This window comes from Zonotrichia leucophrys, chromosome 2, assembly GCF_028769735.1.
Source record: "Zonotrichia leucophrys gambelii isolate GWCS_2022_RI chromosome 2, RI_Zleu_2.0, whole genome shotgun sequence".
Classification (NCBI taxonomy): domain Eukaryota; kingdom Metazoa; phylum Chordata; class Aves; order Passeriformes; family Passerellidae; genus Zonotrichia; species Zonotrichia leucophrys.
Genome location: NC_088171.1, coordinates 74,675,036 through 74,697,362, shown reverse-complemented (window position 1 = coordinate 74,697,362; position 22,327 = coordinate 74,675,036). Strand labels below are relative to the sequence as shown.

Genomic DNA, 22,327 nt, shown 5'->3' with positions numbered 1-22,327 from the left:
ATTAGATCAGACCTAAGAGTTTTGCTTTGATTCTGTAACAAATTAAAGACTGCTTAATCACTTGTTCTAGTGCAATGCACTTCCTTTAAGCAATATTTATGTTAATTTTGTCCCAGATAAGATTTCGCTGCCATTCACTAGCATGAGGTTCAATTGGTTCTTTTAGAGACATATCAATTAAGTGTATTTTCCAAATACATGATTGCTAAATGAAACACAAAAAATAGAAGGCAAAGTACATGAAATTCAAAGCAACTTTTTTTAATCTGCATTTTTCTGAATTCTGTCATTGCATACATGCTTTTTGGACACCACAGATGCCATTCCATTCCCCTTAAAAGACGTAAAATGAAAGTGTTTTCTTTCATTTCCTTGTAGCCAGCTGACAGAACACTTCCAATAAGTGTCCAAAATAAGTGTTTATTTTGAGAGGATAAATTTATTTGTTTTTCACCTCTATACAGTGGAGTCAAATAACTTTCAATAAAAATACATTTCAGGAAACAATTGACTTTTTTTCTATCTATGTAGTGGGAAACCTTTCAGTGGACCAAACACTTCACGGAGTTTCTAAAACTTTGTGTTTGAGCCTCCTAGCTTGAAATTGCTTGATTCTTTTTAATGAGGAATGTGTGTTGCTTTACATTCCCTCAGTCAGCGCTGCGCATGCAATTTCTTATCTGCCAGAAACCACAAGAATGAAGGTAGTTGGCACATATACTTAAAAAGTACTATAGTTAGAAAGCAAATGCGTAAATCTGTGCTTGCTCTTTCACATGTTCTTCTCTCTGTTGAATTATTCATTCAAGAAGTGAAGAAAACAATACTAGAGTCATTGCTGGGGACAGAAATGCTAATCCTTTCAAGAAGGCTGCAGTTCTTATAAACATGCATTGACTGAGAATTGTTTTTTATGTTGTTACCACTACGATATGGCATGGTTGACTTAGAGGAGACAATTTGGAAATTAGTGGCTATCCATCTCAGTCAGTCCTTGTGTCAAATATGGAAGCTCACAAACAAAACAGATTTCATCCCAAGAAACTGTGAGCCTGAAATCACCATGTTGAATCTCTGATATATTGGAAAAGCTTACTTTTACTTTGAAAGTAAGAAAGTACTGACAATAACAATTGGGATGTGTGGCTCTTCAGTGCAATAGCAAATACAGGAACTGAATTTTCTACTTAGCATTCAATAAATTCCAAACACAGTACTGCAAACTCTTTGGTACCATCAGTAAATGGGCAGAGAGTCTGCAGATAATTAGTTGTAAATTCTAAGTGATGACTAAAGTTCTTTGACAGAGTTATGCCTCTGCTGAGCAATACCAATTTATTGTTACAAGATTCATAGTTAGCTTCTGTCTGTTACTTAATATTGTTCCAGAACCCACAGTTCAGAACCAAGGCACATCTCCTGGCGAAGACTCAGACATATTTTTGTAAATGCTGGATGAGTCTTCATATTTTAACTTCAGCTAAATGCTGTGGAAATTACTGCCCTTTTTTTGGTATCTATTAAGATTTGAAATTGATTGAGTTGATTTCTTTTATTTGAGGGAGATACTGCTTTGCAGAGACATTTCAGAAGAAAAAAGATGGAATAAAGAACTGTAACAGAGATAATTATGGCAGCTAAAAATTTGCATTAATATAAAGATTTTTATTTTTACAGTTTTGCTATTATAATTTGAATTGAATGTCATGTGGTACAGCATACATCCCATATTTTGAATAAATTTATTTTATAGATTCATTATAGTATATTCAAAATAATGAACAAATGGTCACATGATTGACATTGGTATTATTTTGCTGTTTTGCTCACTTATTCTTTTTTTTTTTATTTATTAAGGTCTACATTGTAATATTAACTAGACTGATAAAAATATCAGAATTAGCCATTATTTTCCCATTTAAGTCTCAAACACAATACTATGCAACCAGAAAGTAAGTGGTTACTGTGAATCAACTGATCCACAGGAGTTTTGTTCCCCTCCATTTCTCCAGGACAGTTGTGAAGCAACAGGATGTAGGAGATGTATCTACCCTGGTTGCACAAGGGTTTTATGAGTTGCTGTACATCAGATGACATACTGCATCATGGTAATTCATTTAAGTTTCTTAAATTTAGAGTTAAGTTCTGTGGTACAACAAATGATTCATTTTGGAACTTGACTTTAGAATCTCTGATACTTTTAATTTACATATTTTTGTTATTTTTTACTTGCTATTTAAGTAAACATATTATAATGCAGCAAGATATTTTTATTGCAATATTTATTTGCAGATCTGTGTATTAGTTTCTGTTCCCTGTGTTTATAAAGGCATAAATTACCTTACTATTTGAAACATTTTCTGCTTCTTGCTTAATTGTTCAAATGCTTCCATTATTGATTTCAGTCAGTCCTTCCAAATATTTATCAAGAAAACTTAGTTTAACTGTTGTTTAATCTTTCATCTAGATCCTAAAGTCAGGTGAGGTCATTTATCAGATCTGTAATGCATTATCACAAAAAGTGATGAAACATTACCAGTATTTGTCCTATTTTATTTAATAATTTGGGAAGAAAAATGTACACAAGCTGTCATAGGGAAAAGTTGATGTGAAAGAGCTCAGATCTTGATGGCAGCTGCCCAGCTCTAACAGACTGGCTTAGTCTGTTCTGGTCTGGAAGGGCAAAGAAACCCCAGACAAACCTTGCTAAATAACTGCTGCTGGCTTCACCCCCTCACAATAGATTTAAGATGGAAAACAAGAGGTTGATAAAAATCAAATATGAAACCCCCTGATTTGTTATAAAATTTGTTATAAAATCAAGGAGTCTGGGCTAGGGCTATTAACCCTAAGTGTCATAAGCAAGTGGTAGTTGGAGGTGTGTAGGTGCCACAGATGATACATGGCTCTCCCCTATTCTAGCCATACTCACTAGTACTAGACAAAAACAAAAAAAAAATAAAGCAAATAAACAGACAAAAAACCAAAACCCAGACCAAAAACGAGATATTATGTATCACTAAATGATGTGGTTTGCATTTTGTGTCCAGCTGATATCAATTCCCCAGCTATGCAAACAGATGGATAAAAAAAACCAATAAAGTGGAAGAAAATCTTTTTTCTGGAATTCAGGAAACCTTCATGTTTCCTGGATCAGAACCGTGAGAAAGTGGGAATATTAGTAACAATAGAAAGAACAATTTTTAGTTTTTGTTCTGTGTGAGGACCACTTGCTTAATTTCTTGCTGGATTCTTGAAATGTCCAGAAATCCTGAATTCAGTACAGCAAGATTATTATAAGGGTGAAAAAGAAAAACATATGGTGTTTTATAATCCTTTCTAGCTGCCTGCTGTAATTTTTCTACTTTTCTGTTTTCACGGGACTCTTATACGACTGTAGCATACAAACACCTAGCAATCAATGATGAGAGAATTTTCCTAGATTAAATCATACACATTAGATTATTTTAAAGCAGTTATTTTGTTGCAATTCATTTTTATGGCTTTTATGACTCCTTACAATGCTCCAGTGCTTCAGCTCAGATGACAGATATTTTCTGCAATGGATATTTTATTTTGAGGAAATGTGGTTTTCTGAAAGTTTTCTGAGGCTGTGATGTGAATCAAAAGTTTATAGGTTTATCTTTGACCTTGAGACCTGATCTCTGTTTTTCAGGTTTTCCTGTATATATATATTGAGGTTTAATACTCAGATTTAAAATTTACATGTTGTTATAGTCCTCATTTCAGTGATGATGTAGTCAATCTTCTAGTTCAGAATTCTGTATTGCATGAAGTGGGTGGAGAAATGGTTCTTTGGGCTCCTGTGCATGCTGCATACATCCAGCATCGTTGCACCTGGGGGTCACCGTGGTTGTGAGCTGCCTGCTGCCTGCCAAAGCCACAGCCAGGTCATTTGGCATCTCTGAGCAGACCTGTGTGAGAGACAGAAACATTTGGGAGGGTGGGAGAAGATGGAAAAGAGGCAGAAGGGACACTATTGCAGACAAAGCCTGCTGACACGCTTAGGGAGGATGTGCTCGATGACAGAGGAAGTGCTGCTCTCAGCGGCTGGAGACCATGGGAAGCATTGTGTGGGACAGGTACCAGGTACCCTGGAGGGACTGCAGCCTAGGGCTACCCCTGCTGCAACACAGGGAAAAGAAAGGAGCTGTGTGCAGAAGCCATTGTGCTCTGGCACTCAGGCTCTTCACCACCCAACACCTCACTAAAGGATCTGGGAGGGACTGAACATAAAGCAAAAGTGAAGGGAGGCTGAGACTCAGAAGGGGAGAACAGAGGTGCTTGCCTGAAGCTGAACCTGGGTAAGGGGTAGGAAAAATGTTTCTTTCATTATTTGCTGAACTGTTTGATTTGTTTTTTCCATAATGTCTTAATGGATCATCAGAATTTTTGTGTTAACCAACAGTAATTAAACAAAGTAAAAATCCACAAGTTATGACCATTTTGCCTGCAAAAAATCTGTATGTTGCATATCTCTTGCTATGAAAGTCTGCTCTTAGGTGCTGTTCAGTAAAATGGTGTAGCACCAACATTTTCCTCAATCTCAAAGAAAATTCTTAAGTGTTTTGTAAGATGCATATAAAGCTTGCTGAAGAAAAGAATGTTTCTGTTGTGTTATATAAAAAGGGGCAGAGAATAGGTAGCAAGCAAATCCAAGGCATATAATATTTCTCTGGCTTATTTTTTTGTGATAATAAAAGGATTGATATACTTGTAAAAGATATCCAATGGTAGTTGATCTTTTAGATGTATGTACTCTGAATGATCTTTTCTGTTGAAAGAATGAAAATATTTTTATTCACAGATTCAGACTGAATTTCTGTACAAGTTGATATTTGTGACTCTTCTCCCATAATAGCAAGCACTGTAATCTTTCCTGAGGTCTGTATTTTCATTACTAAAATTTATGTTTATATTGTTAGTAATTCTGACACAGTTTTGAGTATGCATGCATACTCTGGTGCTTTCCAAGTGGAGCTCTCAGCTGGCCCTCCAGCTATTCAGACTAGCTCTTACATTTCAGTTGGTGGAGGGAGTGAGTTAAACATGATAATTTCACTTCAGAATCAAGCCTGTAAGAATATATTCAATTCGCAGACCAAGACAAAATCTTTTTCTTGCTGATGTTCTGCTTTGTTAAGGGGGCCTGCGGCAATGTCAAATTTGATAGTGTTCCACTCTCCAAAGTGCAAAGTGATTGGTGTATGAAAGACAAGGAAGCACTCTGAATGAGCTGTGGACACACAGAGGGGTAGAACTGCCTTTGTTTCAGTATAGCCAGGTTCTGACATGGATTGAGACCCAAAAGTGGGCTGCAATTGCAGTGTTTCAGGGATTATTTGGTTTTGTTATTGTAAGGCCATTTGTAAATAAAGAGCTTGGTAACTCTAAAGTGGAGGTAACGGCTTTTATTTTTTCCTTCATTATTAACCTATAACAAAAAAAAAAATCATTTAATGAATAGGCATTTAGTGATAATTACAACTTTTTTATACCTTATGAAAATATATCACTTCATAACTGAAAATATAATTATTAATAATAATATACTGTAATAATTATTAATATAATATAATTTTGACTCACCAATATTTTGTATGTGTAGAAAATCAGTGCCATTTTGCCAGAGGTAGAAAAAAAAATCAGCAATTTTCTTCAGAACTTTTTACTACACCTTAAGAGTCATTAAAACAGGAAAGGTTTGCTATTTGCTGCCATATGAAATTGCAGTGGTCACAACTATATTTTTTCTGAATCTTTCATAATATTTCTTCATTGTCTATGTGCAAGCATATGAAATTTCAATATTTCTACATTCTCTTCTATTTTCTTAGACTAATAAAATGAAGATTTAATTAATTATCTTTCTTTCAGCTATATAAACTATTTCCTGATAATAGTGATGTCACTGTATACTCACCTAATGTAAATGAAGTGAGTGTTACATTTCATGTGGAACAACACCTATACTTTGAATTTTCCTTTTTTTCTTAAGGTTTGGCTAAATATAAGGATCTCTTTGACATGTGTAAGGATATTTTTAGGAGGGACTGATTCTCTGTGTGCGTTCTGGAGTGATAATTTACATGGTCAAATATTTTGTACTATTGTGTATTTGGTTTGAGAAGTATCAAAGGGTTCCACTGCTTACAGGAGAAGCTTAAGCGTAAAATTAATGTGCAGAAGAGAACATTCAGAGAAAAAATGAGAAGCAACAGAAATGAGGAATCCCTTAGCATTTAAAGAAGAAAAAAAAAGAAAGAAAACTTTATAAAAGATAGAGGAATATCCTTACAGAGTATTTCAAAATAGAACTGAAGAACTAACACTATTTGCTTTTAGCAGTCTACTAAAATGTGTTCCTAAATATAATAATGACCCTAGGAAATTAAAACAGAGAAGTTTACAACTTGGCTGTGTTCTAGAATGTGCTACATAGTCAAGCTTGCTTTACACCTTCACACAGGTTAACTTTGCACTTCTGTCATGTTGTTTATATCCTGAACCTGTTCATATGGGAGGTCATTTTTGTAGCACTAACTTCTCAACTAGTGAACATGCACAGTATGCATATCACACAGACCCCAGCCCTAAGCTGTGATTTTGGATCATTAGGGAAAGGATTTCCTTTGACAGCAAAAACTCCTTGCCCTCTTTTTAAGAAATTTGTTCTGTGTGGATTATTTATCAATTTATTTTCATACTACCTTGTTATAGACCCTCAGCTATCTAGATTATTGGAGAATATGGCAATCTCTGGGAGACCCTCAGTAAAGCTTGTAGGCTGCAACTTCTTAGTTTCCAGTCACTTCATGGATGTACATGCCAGGGTAATGAGATCAAATAATGAGCTATTCATCATCTGAGACCTTTGGGTCTGTTCTTTTAATGAAGGGTTTGGAAGTGAATAACCTTTTCATTTTTCACTTCATGGAGTTTTTCTCCTAAGCAAAGAAAAAAAAATCTTGCCTCTCTTGTTTTACATCAATTGGCACACTGTAACAGAAATTCCTGGAAGCAATGTTGGCAGGCAGGTTATTGATAAGTTTGCACAAGACATTTTGCAGCACTGATAGACTAGTTTGTTTAGTTATGTTTAATTACTGGAATGATTCCCATGAAACAAATAATTAAAGGCTATTTCTGTACAGAAATTGAATAATAAATGTTTTTCAGCTTTGAACAGTTGTGTATAGACTACAACAGACTTTGCCTTTCTAATGGTGAAATGCATACAGAGCTCAGCCTCCTGGATTCTGATGCAAGTTAAGATTTTATGAATGGAAAGCACAGTGGGATATTTAGGAAGTTCAGGAGTTACTAATGTAGCTGTATATCCATTGACACAAAAATGAAACATTATTAAACATAATATTAATAAAGGAAAACCTTTCTGTGGAAAAGACATTTATAGGAATCTTTCCTAAATGATAGTTTTACCTGCCTTTATGGTGACAGTGCATATTAAAGGAATGCTGCACCTAAAACTTGACTTTCTAGTTTTTCCCTAATGAAGTTTATCAAACAAAAACCTTAAGCAGGAGGAAGAGCAATATGCTACATACTAGATAATAGCCTGGCATTGAAACCTAGGCCCTCTTCTGTGCCTGTTGTGCACAGGCTAGTTTCAAACAGATCAGGAGGATCTGACCATTAGGAAGCAGAATTAAAAGTCCTACTTAAAAGTCCCAAGTACAATACCTAAATTCTATGGAGGTAACAGGCAAGTTTACTGCCTTGCTATAAAGGTTGAAAGAGAATATATTTGAAAAAGATGCTTTCTCTGAGGCTGTCAGTAAACATCAACACCAGTCTAATGTTTGGGTACTTGCATTGATTTGAAACCTATAACCCTTCAGAGAGGTTTTCCCTTAAAAAAACCTCCAGGATTTAAGGCAATAATAAATGTCATCTTAGTCTGAGAGGTCAGTGATTAGGTTTTGCTATCTAAACATAAGATCTAGCTTTAATACTTCCTTTACACTAAGTCTCTCAACTTGTATGTCAACTGCACAAGATATTGTCTTAGTCTTGCTTTCTAGATATTCAATTCCTCTTGTTGCAGCTGTGCTTTCATGGAAAAGATCATCGAGTCAAAAGGAAGATGCCTGTACTGGAGTGATCAAGATGTGTAGGGGTTTCTTAGAGTTACTTCATGGGTTGGCTGTTAATTTGAAGTTAAGAAGTCATTGGATAAAATGCAAAGCTCAGATTTTTACATCCATTTCCAGTGCTTGGTTGTTTGATTGCAAGAGTCAGTGAATCCTTTTACTGAAACTGCTGGGTGCTTGTAGAAAAAGAGAGGTTTTGTATGCACCGCAGATGGATTAACATTGAGGGGAGAGATAAAATAGTTTATACTATGTATATGTTACATGAAGGTTCCAGTAAGCCTGTCTCTATTTGAAAGTGTATTTTTTAAGACAAATTTCAACAGAGATTAAGATTCAATACAATTGAAAGAGAAGTTGTTCTGAATAAGAAATTTATCTTTGTGGATCCACTTTGTGAACTTCTCAACGGCAGTTTTATCAAATTGCCATCTTCTGAAAATGTTCATGGGGCTTTATTTTATTCCCTGCAGCAGTAGAAAGTTGAGTGGTTTTTTGGGTTTTTTTTCAGTGTAAGGGAAATGTGCTTTTTTAGGTTGATTTCATGGTAAAAAGGCAACTCTGAGAATGGCAGTTTAAATCTCAAGAGTCACAGATTAATCAGTGCATATTGCAAGCACAGATGTCTCTGTGTTAAAAAATACTAACTGCAGTAAAAGGCATGAAACTTCATTATTGACTGACTGAAAATCTTTTTCTCTTAAATTGTCCCCAAATACCACTGAAGTGTCACAGTGTTGAAATGAATGTATCCACCAGCCTCTAGGCTCTATCCAAGGCCTATGCAAACAGTGCTCTTTATGTACTGTTCAAATTTCTTATTCTGATCTCATTGGTAAACCCTTCAATACCTATCATACATTAATCTGTTATGATATCTTGGAGTTGAAACATTCACATGAACATTCACATGAAACATTCACATGTTTTTCTGTACTTTATTTCTCATTCCAGAGGCTAAAGAGAATTTAGACTTTATACAGATTTGACCTTTACCTTAATTATAGGTGCTTTGCTATCTCCTATTAAACATTAAGTATTCATACATCTCAGGTAGGTGAGATGATTTCTGTATCCTCAGAAATGATCACTACAAATTATTTTGATGAAAATATTGATTTCAAAGAGTAACAACCATATTCTTCATTGCCCACTACCTTTATAATTTCTTAAATATGTACACAATGACTGTAATGTAGGAGGAAAACAATGCTACTTGCTACTTTTACTTGCAATTGATTAATTTCTCCAAGGTTTGTATGACTATGTAGCATTGAAGATAAAATCAAAAAAGCCTTGTATTTATCTATTGTTGAATAGGCTTTGAGGATGGACAGTACATATTCACGGTGGTAGTAAAATTAGAAGGAAAAACTGGTAAAAGATAAGTCAATCTGAAATACATTTTATATTATAAAGCAGAGTGATTTTTTGAGAGTAGATATTTTCTTACAATAAAGGTGACATTACACCTTGATAATAAAAATATGTGATTCTACATAGAGTAGAAAGTTATACTACATTTCTGATTAATGTCAACCTGAGATTTATTAATTGCTTTACATAAGGCATAGTATTTCAATGCATTAAACAGTTTGAGGCCAAAATTTTCACTGTGTGTGCATCCCACCTATTGGGAAACAATACCTGTGCAGGTATGTCAAGGCGCAAAGTGGGTCATCCCCAAATTTTGAAGTTATAACACTGTTGCTATTTTTGTTTTTAAATGGGTTTGGTTTTTGTTCTTGGTGATGGTTGATAGTGGTTTGGGTTTTGGTTTTGGTTTTTTGGAGTGAGAAGAAGGAAGATGGGGAAAACCTCAGGTACCTAATGGAAATTCTCTTAGAATTTAGAAGGTGATTGTAGAAAGAATTTCAAATTCCACTAGTTCATCTTGTCAATCAGGGTCTCAGCATTATATGGAAACATTTTTCTTTCCTATTTGGTTTTATTTATATTCACTTACTAAATCCAAGAAAAACAATCTTAGTAGTATAACAACCACCAACATAGCATAGTGCCAATGTGTTACAGAGCAGATACACCACCTCCAGTTATGGTACAGTTATTACTTCTTAGTAGCTAGCAAATAATAGTGGTTTTAATTTTTTGTTTGGCTTGGTTTTATTTTTGGTATGTTTTTTTGGTGTTTTTGTTTGTTTGTTTGTTTGAGTTTTTTAAGGAAGAATGTAGAGAATCTAGTAAGCTTGAGCAATTTTGGGGGCTTCATCTGAAAACATCAATAGAAAAAGATAAAGAAAAAAGAATATAAAGAAGTAAAGTGTGAGAGGTCTTTCACTTGAAAATTAATTTGAAGTTATCGAGGAAGAATTGTCATGGGAAAGAAAAGTAGAAATCTGAAAAGATGAGCAGAAAAATCAGTCTAATAGAACTTGCTGCTTTCTCGCATGATCTTGCTTCACTTGTTAGGAATATTTGACCACAAAACTCTCTGAGTGGAGCAGTTCATTTTTTCTTCTATTCCACCACACATAATAAACAATAGTTCTCACTATTGCTTAATTTCTGACATTCTAATGGGAAGGCAAAACATGCTGTACAACATCAAAAGTGTATAAATTCATTTCACCACATCTGATTGGGGTATTTATTCAAGGAGACATGCAGAGGAGCAGGCCAGTGTTGCTCTCTAATAAATGACTATTAAGAAAATGTTACAGTAGTCACTTTTCAATCTTCAAAGAGTTTTGTCTGATCAAGGATACGGTGAATTGGCTGATTTGTTTACCTGGTTCAGTTTCTCTGCCTAGCATGAATACAAAGCTCCTTGGAGTGTTTTGAAAAACACTTCAGCATAATTACTATGCACATCATTGATCTGCTAGCCTCCTGGAGTTTCTTGTATTTCACTGGCTTTCCTGCATGTAATACTTAACTGGCAGACATGTTTTTGACATTGAAATGTTGGGTTTTATCTTGAAATACATTATTAATAAAAAAAGAATAAAATGATTGATGTCTCCCTATAGCTGTCTGTATTGTTGGTTTTCTTAAACAACTAAAACCTTCCTTTAATGCATAAAGGAAAAAATCTTCAATCTTTTCTCTATTGAACTAAATTTTCCAATTTTTATCTGCATGCAGAGATTTTTACCATCACATTAATTGTACCTCCTTCTGGTAAATTTGCAAGTTTACTACCCTTATCAGTGGTCAATCTAGAAATAAGCTCAAATCAGTTACTTTCTATTGAAATTGCTTAAAGGACTGGTTGCTAAAGCACTGCTGAGCGCTAAGTAGGAAAAAGAGTTTACCTAGGCAAAGTTTTTTATAAACAAGTGGTCTAATGGCTTTTAGAAGTTTCTGAAAGAAAAGAAAGAAAATAGGTGCTTACAGAACACAAGTGACTAAGACAAGCTTCTTATGGGCCATATCTCCTGTTAGAAATCCCTCAGAGTTCAGCTACTTCAGAAATACACAAAGTATCTTGGCTATGGATAAGAGTCTAAGTTCTGATCTGGATTTATGAGGCCTTTAGCCCACATTGCCTTTTTCCCCCTTTTTTTTTTTTTTTTTCCTGTGTGCATGAAATTTCAGAACAACTAGCTTGGAAGTTTGGAGAGAGAGGCAGAAGTGGTTTTTTTATTCGTATTAGGATGAAATTTCCAGGAATGAGCATCAATAACAGGGGACCAATCTACCTCAAAAGGATGGACTGGTTTTCTCTGGCATAAGGCTTACAAGTAGTATCTTTTAGTAAATTACATTGCTGTTTATTTATTTTTATAAATTAGTCATGAAAATAAGGACATTTTTACATCTTTTCAAAGTGGTGTCAATATTTAAGACCAAGGCTAAATGGATTGAGGTACCAAAACACTAATTCTAGAAGTCTGGAGTTGTAAGAATTTACTTCCTGCAAGCACAAGTCACTGAAACACAAAATCATAAACTCATCAAGCTTGGAAGAGATCTTCAAGATCACCTAGTGCAACTATCAATCTAGCACACGTACTTCTGTCCGGTTTATCTCGGCTGTTTGAGGGGCCTGTGAAGGCCCAGGGTGGCCTTGGGGCAGCCCGCGTATCGAAGGACGAGAAGAGGCTTCAGTTCTTCTTTTGGTTTTTATGTTTATTAATTGTTTATCTAAAAGATGTTCTTTCAGCCGAACAAAGATCTGCTCAGCAGTCAGCCATGGGCACACTGTCCGTCCTCCCGGGCAGCCACGTATCTTTATACCCTTTGTTACGTGTACAATATTTATCATTTTTCCCCAATACCATCTATTCTTATAACTCGGTGTACTCTCAGTAATAAGCAATCCAAAGGTGCCACCGTGGCCAAAGAAGATGGAGGAGAAGAGGAAGAAGAAGAAGGACAGGACACACCCCAATTCCTCCATCTTCCTCCTCTAAACCCCCCTGTACATAAATCTTAAACCTTGTGTCTCACTCTCTAATTAACTAATCCCTTCACCATTCACCCTGTGAAGCCCTCATCCTTGTCGTCTCCTGTGTAGGGTTAAAGTCCAGCTACCAGACACTTCTGGCAACATTCCAGGACTCCCGAGCCCCCCAAGGTGGTCTCGGAGGCTCAGCATCTCAGGACTGAGATCTTGAGATCCGACATACTTCCAAACCATATCCCCAAGGTACACATCCAGATGCCTCTTGCACACTTCCAGAAGACATTGTTCAGGAAGATCAACATGGTTCAGGAGGAAAATTGAGTGAATGGGCACATGTTTTTGAGCCATGCAGGGCACCAGGCCTGTGTGGTCCCTAGGATGTCTCTTGATTCTCTCTCTCCACTCTGGATCCTGTTGGTTATGGGATTGGGTAGTGAGTATCTAATTCCTTACTGACGTATTCAAATAAATCTGTCTCCCAACAGTTGGCTCTTACTGTTGCTGGACGTAAAATTCTGTCCCACTCAAAGGTTTTCATTACCAGCACAGCTTTGGCAGTGATTTGGCATTCTTTAAACTCAAAAAACAGATTTATTCTTATAATGAAGCTAGTACTTTGTCCTACATTGCTGATTGATATCCTAACACTGCTCTCAGTCAGGCCCAACACCTACCAGTTGTGAAAAGAGAATAACATAGTTTGAGCCAATTGAAAAAGAAACTTACAGGTCATCCATAATACATGCTACTCAATATATTCCAACATTTGACTCAATATGGCTGATGTCATCATCTAGACTTTGAATACTCACTTAAAATGCTTTTTATTTGACTGAGTGGCGACACAGTTACTGCTATATTTGGAATGTGGTTGTGTGTCCCAACAGCTTTTTCATTAGACTTTTCTTTTTCAGAACTTCTAAGCTCCTACTTGCAATATTCTCACTTAATATATACAAGCTGAAGCAAAGCATAGTGGTTGGGGCCTTAAAGTATGGATTTTAATTAAGCTGCAAATTAAGGAGGTGCTGGCACAGCCCACTGCATTCCAGGAAATCTGTGGGGGCCTCACTTAGGATGCAGTTTATAGGGTCACAAGATGATTTGCTTTGGACATTTGAAGTTTCCATCCTGGCCATAGCTCATGTTGTTAACTACTAAAGTGGACTTCTTTTCCAAAAAGTCCATTGATAATGATGATGTTTCACTCAAGCTATGATTCAGGTTAATGATTTACCAAGGTGAACAAGAATATGTGTTTATCCTTTGTTGCTCACCTTGGCTGGGCAGGTGATGTTCCATTTCCAGTCTGAGACATTCTTATATCTTTGCATGCAAGAACTCCTGCTATAGTCGGGGGATGCTTCACATCACTGCTCAGTTGGTTCAGTCAAGGCTTATCAGGAGCTCCTGAGATCATGGAGAAGGCTCAAGGAGGATGGGGGGAAATGCATCCCACAGCCAGGAACTGCCAATTGCTGCTTGGGGATGGTCTGGGCATTGGACAGTGAATGGTAAGCAATGGTATTCATCACCTGGCTTTGTTCCTCTCTAGCTTTGTGTCTCTCCATCTCTTCATCACAATTATAATTGTTAATATTATTGGTATTTGTATTATTAACTTTAATATTTTCAGTTTTATTATATTTTATTTTGTTTCAATTACTAAGCTGTTCTTATGTCAACCCAGGAATTTCACTTTTTCTGATCCTCCTCATCCCATCCTCAGGGAGAGGGGGCATGGGGAGTGAGTGAATGGCTGCATGGTTCTTAGTTGTCAGCTGGGACTAAACCACGACACACATTTTTCTCAGTATAGTGTTTGTTTGCTATGATCAGAAAATACTGATGAACAGATTGAAACGCTAACCTAAAGTTAGAGAAGTGTTTTCACATACTTACTATACACTGACTAAATGTTTTCTCCTGTTTTGCAAACTGTTGGCCTTCAGTACAACACCTTTCTGGAGAAAAGTTTCATATCATCAATGGCTCTAAAGATTTGCTTCAGTGCAGTTAACCACCATCTAAACTTGAATGGTTATCAAACTGCTTCCTGAACTAGACTGAATTGTAGAAAAATCAGGTTCTTAGAACATCTTCTTACAAAGAATTTTTGTTAAATAATTCTGTTATTTGCATATGGGATGTGTGACAAGTAGCATGCAGAACAAGTTATACTTTTTCTTCTCTCTTGACAGAAGAAACCATACATGACAATGGGACAATTTTAACAAGTCTGGAGATAAGCCTGGAGCGACAGGTCAAGTAGTAAATATAAAGATGCCTGTACTTACTGACAAGTATTTAAACTTGTCAAGAATAATAAATTTTTCAGCAGACAGGGAAAATAAAAAGGCTTTGATAAAAGAAGCACTAATAGAGAAGCATGGGAAAAAAATCTACTTGTAAGAATAAAAGAAAACAGTAGTAACAAAAGGAGGATTTGAAGGAGAGAAGAATTGTGGTAAAATGCTGAAGAGCCTGTTGAACTCTAGGAAATCTTAGCTGAGGAACAAAGGGTGAGTACTAATGGATAAAATACACAAGCCTTACTCTCAAGAAGGAAACTAGAAATGGTATGATGAACAAAAAAGAATAAAAAGCAGATGTTGTTAGATACCTGCTAGATGCTACAGAGTTCCAATCTTCTACTCCACTGCAATGAATGAGCACTTGTATTCTTTAATAGATCATCTACACCTATAGAAAGACACATGGAAATGAAGACATGTAAAGATATAATTTCAAGAATGAATCACTATTAGATATCTGTATTTAAATTGTTTAAATGTGTTTCCATTTCTGGTACTATGCAGGTGATTTTACTCCTCTTGTGCGTCACTTACCTGTCAAGTTGAGAAGATTTTCTGAGTTTTTCCTCAATTTGCTTGGTTTTGTTTAGTTGGTTTTGTTTGCTTGTTAAAATTTTAATTATAGCATGTTTACATGAGTCTCTTCTAGGAAGCTCATGAACACCTTGTTAATGTAATGAGTTTAGAAGTTTAGGAAGCCTGAAAGATAGAATGTTTTGGTTTTATTTGTATATTTTTTTTCATGAAGTTTGGTAACAAGTATTTTTTATGCTGTCAGGCTTTGAAGAATGGCACTTTGATTCTTCACTTATTGTTGCAGTGAAGGATATTCTTGCTTTTCATACAGGAAGGTCCTAGGGACAATAATATTGCTCAAGGCTCATCTGTAAAAGTTAAGACTTTAACAGCAGTCACATTCTCCATAAAAGAAAGCAATAATTAGAACAGAGGAGTGAGCTGTCAAAAATTTATAACCATTTTTTCCTCTATTTATTGCTAAATAGGCTGAAAATTCCTTCAGGGAGTCATAACACCCCTAAAAAAATGAATTTGATTGGAGATGCAAAGCATTTTAGGGAGCTTTTTACTTGCATATGACTGAGAATGTTTAAAATTATCAAAAAAATTCTGGTATTAAACACCATGAAGAATGAAATGAAGAAAAAGAAGGTGAAAATATTTAATAAAAAATGAAAGAAAATGAGGAAACAGTAAGAAACTAGAAAAGGAAAACATGGAATTATTGTATTAGAAAGTGTGTATTTTCAAGATAAGGGCATTTCTGGGCTATTGTGTACTTCTTTTTCCTATGTCTAGTAATTTGTTTAATAATGTTGTGGTATATTGACTTCAACTTCAATAATTTAAAATTATTTTTATTTCACTACCCTGCAGATGTCTTACTGAGATTTTATCATCATTATTTCTCCTCCCATTTAAAACCAATGACTTTCTTTCAAGATAAACTTCTTCACAGCCCTCAGTGATTTGGGCAGTGGAACACCATTGCTGTTTGTGAAGGAAGTCTACAATTATTCTCATATCTTCTTGCTTAATATAACCCTTGAATACAACTAGAAAAGGGATACTATAAAAAAGTGAGAGTCCCGATATTTTGCACTTTCTCAAAATCCTGTTGCGGATGAATAAATTTAATTCTAATTTTTATTTTCTCATTTTTCCCATAATGTCTGTGACTGTATTTTTGTCAAATGGGGAGCAAATTAGAAGAATAATATTTATACTGACTTGTAACCTATTTTGTATGGCTGTACTAATTTCTGTAAAATTATATATTTTTATAATGCATATTTTATATTTTTAGTTTTTTGGATTTTTTTACTTTATCTGTCTTAGAGCTAGAATAGCATATCTAAATGAGTCCAAATCAACAACAGAAGTGCTTTTTTTCCCTCCAAAACCTATAATTTCATAGGATCATAGAATGGAGGTTGGAAGGGATCACTGAAGATCATCTAGTCCAATCCCTCTGCTCAAGTAGGGCCGACAAGGGCACAGAGAAATATCCAGAGTTTTTTCAGTATCTCCAAAGACGGAGACTCTCCAACCTCTGTTTCTATTTGTGTCCTGATGCCTCTTGTCCTGTCGCCAGGCATCACTGAAGAGAGAGTATAATTAGGTAAATGCTCAATATCATAAAATGAAAACTTTCTAATTCTAGATTTTTTTTTCTTCAAGTAAAAGAAGATGCTCCTTTCTTCTGCCTCTAACTTCAATAATCAGAGTGGGGAATTCTTGGCAGCACTTTAAGAAGCCATTCCCATTCACACACTGAAACATTGATTACGTCTCATAAGTGAGGGTTATGTGCACATCTAAATTTAAAAAAACATCTAAGGGCTTTCTTGAAAAGGACATGAATGTAAACTTATGCTAACTTTTTCCCAAATGCTAAGAATGAGTAGAGCTGCTATAACTATTAAATTAGTCCTTAAGAACATGTAACTTTGAGAGTAAATCAAGTTGTTTCAGAATGAAATAAAAAGTACCTATTGCAGACACAACATAAAAGCTGTTGAAATAAATGCTAAAATAAAAGTGTAAATTAAAGAAAAAAGGATTCCCACTTTCCATGGCACAACAATTAAGCCAATTTCTGCTGTTTCAGATTTGTGTACAGCTCATATATTCTACTGTCTGTATTGATTCATTACTAGCAAAGAATTACAGGTCTAATCTAATAAAATTCAATATTAAAAAAACAGATCGCACTTACCAAGTGTGATAACTAACAACATACAAGTACCCCACAGTGCAGCACAGTACTCACCAAATTAAGTTTCATTTAATTAAAAGCTCAATCAAAAATATCAGTATTAATTTCAGTCAAAATTGGGTCCATGCATTTGATATTAGGATATAATGAAGATAAGGTGAATAACTGTTAGATGGCTTAGTACTTAACAAGCTCAATAAGAGCTTTTATACTACTAAAACTTCTGCCTTCAAAAGTCAACAAGGCGAACATGCTACTGAGATACTAGGAGCTCAACTACAAGCAGTGTAGGATTTGCAGTTCCAAAGCCTCACTTGAAGTAACTTTTAAAACTTGTATGGAAAAGTTAGTTCGGCAATTTGAAAAGTACTCATGTTCACATGATATCAAGTGGAATCACTATTGTATAATTTCTGCTGAAAACCACATATTTCTGCAGCCTTTTTCTGGATGAAGTGACTTGGTCTGAGGTCAAATAACTTCATTTTCTATGACTGCACTATTTCCCACTGCTTTGTACTCACAAATAGATACAAAAAATGCAGACATGTATTTCTGTCTCAGTAAAGCTGAAAGATACAGAATTCATAATATTTTCCTAGACAACTCTAGAGGTAGGGTATGTCTAGAAAATTCTCCGGTATGTAGAGTCAGAAAAGTTTTCCTTGATATCTACATTTTAATTCCATGTTACAAGATGTGTTAGATTTAAAGGAAGTTAACATACTCTTCCCCCCACCACTCAGATTTTTTTTTCATCGTACAAAATTAACAAGACTACAAATTCTTTTGAATTATAGTCTCCTTAATTGATTTTTTTTCAGATACTTGACCAAAGCTTTGCTCATGACAGTTGTCCCAGCAAGATGAGCTCTGAATGATTCCCATTGATTTGAATTTTGAGTATTGCTTCAACAGTATGTGATATCTCTCACTTTCTCTTTCCTGTACTCCTCCTATTATTTTGAATTATTATCAAAACCCCTCTCCAGTATTTTCTTCCTGTATCTTTCAATTTGGACAAGATAACATCCTTTCCATAGTGAATTCTAATTTCTTTGACAGGACTTAATCCTGGAATTATTTGCTTTTCACTGTTCTACATTTAAGTGTCATGATGACAGCCAGAGCACAATCACTTGTGAGTAAGCTGTTACCACCACAGGAATTTCAGTTTTATATCATGTCTAAATAGACTGGAAAACTACCTCTTTTATAAATAATTAACAGCACTTGTATGGTATTTACTACAAGAATTGATATTCTCAGTGCTGTCACACCTTTCAGTACAACTCCTTGGTATAAGTTAATAAAGCTTTTTTTTTTTTTTTTTTGCAGTATTTTAAAATTGAAGATACATAGTATAGTAATATTTAAGTTCCCCTCCCTTGTCCTTCACATTTATGAAGCTTCATTTTTGGTTCTTTCTTTGCCTAGACCATTATACTACTCAGGATTTTGTTATTTTTCTTCTTATTTCAGATTACACAGCTCTACGTGATTGCTTGAAGAACAACACTTCAAGTCAAAGAAGCTTAAGTTTTAAAACTAAAATTACAATGGGCAGTTTTAAAGCAACATTTAAAAAGCAACATTTAGAATCTGAGAGTAAACTATTTTATCTGTAAAAGCCACATGCATTGATATTTTTCAGTATCATGTACTCTTTTCCAAATTAATCCCCAGCTAATGTAATAGCAGATAAAACTATAATTAAGCTGCTTGTATCATAGTATTCAAATTACAGTCCAGGAATCATCTTGAAGTTTTAAATAAACACAGGTCAAAATTGTCATATCAGAACTTATTACAGGATAGAAAACTTGTCTGTAATAACAATAAATGTGATACAAAGTGGGGAAGAAAATATTTTTTATTGAAACTATTGAAACTATCAAAAATGTATGGCTCATTCAAATTCAATGAATTTATATTACTCTTGATGCAAACAAGACTTCAGCATTGCTTTGCTGAGAATCACTTATGAACCTGCACTGATTTATGAACTTGCACTGATTTATGAATATACATGCCCCTATTTCCCCCAGAATTCACTCTGCAAAACTGAAAAAATTCCTTTATTTGACCAGCTTTTAGATGGACAAATTTATTTTGAGGGAAGCTGCGGCATTGCTTAGCAAAAAGAAGAAAAACAAAAAGGAAACAGAATAATAACTGAAAACAACAAATAAAAAAAAAATCCAAAAGATTTAAAGAACCCACACAAACATACAAAAGCCCCAAGCCAAGTAAACCTTCATCCTTTTCTGGAAATGAGCCTTCTTCAGCCAGCTATTCATTCTCAACTTTTCTAGAGCAGTACGTCTCTATGATTTTACAGAGCCTGTGGTATTTTGCTGTAAATTTATAAGAAATTCTAAACATATAAGCAGTGAGAGTAAATGAGATACCTGCTTTTCTGCATATCCAAGACAAAAAAAAAGGTCAATGAATTTTAAAATGCTCGAATACTAAACCGTTGGAAAACATACTTTCCCACATAATTGTGGAAATAAACTATAGAACTCATGTCTACATTGCTTTAACTTTAGTTTCTAAACACCAAGTCATAATGTGTTAACAGAACCCCTTTAGTCATCAGCTTCCTGCTTTAGCACTAGAAAGCAAACAGTTTAAAAGCTGTTCCCATTCAAACAAGTGTTTGGTATTTGATACTAAATTGTTTTAAATCAATGTTCTTACACAGTCAGTAATTGTCATATCCACAGCTTGATGTGCTCTTTTTTTTTAATCCTGGCAACACCAAAGTCCAGCGATTAAGTGATTAAAGTGGGAATTCATTTATAAACAATGAAGAAAATGGTGAAATAGCTTCTTAATTGTTCTGCTTTAAAATCATATGAGACTATAAAGTATTACCTGTGTCATAGGTAGGAATGTGATGGTGAAAGCTGAATTTCTGTTTCTATCTAAGACTAATTTACTTTTACAGTTTTGTTTGTATATTGCCTTAAACCAACCTATTATTCAGACAATTTTTTTTCTGATATATTCTATCAATTTTTAAAACTTTGCTTGATAAACAATGCACATTTCTAGAAGAGTTGACAGCAGAAGTTCAAAATAGTTTTATCAGCATATAGTATAGTGCTTTAATTGCCAATATGCTTAGCAATTTATGTGTTTCCATTTGCATACATGTGTTAGAAAGAACTGAATCATTCATGTTAAAACAGATGGGTGAATATCAACTTCAATGTATAATGGAGTTTAGAGCATAAGATAAAAATAAATAAACAGATGTGAGTGAAAGTTTTTTAAAAATTCCTTTCTGCAAGTTTGGTTGGGATTTTTTAGAGATTAAAAATAGCCAGGCTCTGTCTCAATTACAACTGTTAAATTCTGCAAAAAGCACTTTATGACCTAATTTTTATTACTAATTAATTCATTAGGAAAAAAAAAAAAACCCTCTTCTCAGACATTTTTCTCAGTTTTGTTGTTTGTTTTTTTTTCAAAATATGTTTCTACCCCAAAACTAACATTTTGGCAATTTAGTTTTCATTTGTGGCAAAGGGTTTAGTGTTTTATTCATCATTACATAGAAAGTGCAGCTGCATTTTCTATAAGTTTCTATAAGCTGACTTCTCAGAAATAGTAGATGTTTATTTACATATTCCATAGGCCTCTATGGTATCTTGCCGCAGTAGTGACTTTATTTTAAAAAGGAATAAGGCAATTTGTTTTTTCCATTTTTGATATTTAAAATGAAGGGTATTTTGATGTCTATGTGCAATAGAAAACTGTAGGAATTGAGACTTAAAGCAATATTATACTTTATTCTTTCTAGTTCAGCTTGATTTATTTAATTTCTTCTCAGCTTGGCACTGAGACAAACTCCCTTTCCAGTTCTGAGAGAGTTGTCTTTACTAATATGATGAAAAGATTATTGCTCTTTAAATGTAATATCATCACTCCCAGGAAATCCCTAGTACATCCAGATAGAATATATATTTTGTGATCGATTACTTTGAAACAGTCAGTTATATATTATGTTTTAATTACTGCACGATTATACAGATAAGTACATAGCATTTCCAAATGAGATGTAAAAGGAAGAAATGTATGGGTTTTTTATGTTTTCTGACATAGACTAGCTTCTTACCTTCAGTAATGTTTTCCATGGATGTGCAAGAAAAATATTGTAGGTTAGACTTTTCCCAGCACTGTTCTGTTGTAAAACAGCGGGCAAAGATGCAGCTTTTCTTTTAAAACCCCAAGTTGAAAACTGAATTTAAAAAAGCCCCTCTAACTTAGGTATGCATGAAGAGTTTTTCCTGACACAGATCTTCATGGCAGACCTCCAGACTGCTGTACACCATTACTGGAAGTGCCCTGTTCCTCCAGACAGAGCTGACACAGAGTCGAGTGACAAACTGGTCCAGACAAGTTAGCTGAGCAAGTGCAGTGAGTCTGTCTCCAAAATCTGTACAAAGTGCTGAGTGGCTTTGATTAACAGCTTAAAAGTTTGAAATGGCTTCACCTGTATCTGTCCAGTCAGCAGGTATGTTTCTGGTTTAACACCTGACATTTGAAATTGGATGGACCACTCTAGGAGTCCTGCTTTGAATACTGAGTGACCAAACCTGTGCATCCTGTTGCTGGAAACTGCATGTAAGAAGTATCACTCTTGATAGGAATGTCCTTGTTCTTTTTCAGGGGTTCACTTATATTCATGCATCATTTCTTAAAAATCCTGTAAATAAATCAAAGGCATGTAATTGACAAAAACATTTTTTCTTTCACTGTGAGA

The 22,327-nt window shown here is 34.8% G+C and overlaps 1 long non-coding RNA gene across 1 annotated transcript; it reads right to left on the bottom strand.

The window, feature by feature from the left end:
* Positions 1-12,750: 12,750 nt before the first annotated feature.
* On the bottom strand, positions 12,751-21,945 carry LOC135443212 (uncharacterized). The gene is made up of 4 exons (XR_010438887.1): positions 21,680-21,945; positions 15,128-15,207; positions 13,782-13,914; positions 12,751-12,915 (listed from the first exon to the last, which is right to left on the bottom strand). It is a non-coding gene; the product is annotated as an uncharacterized LOC135443212 (long non-coding RNA).
* Positions 21,946-22,327: the final 382 nt, after the last annotated feature.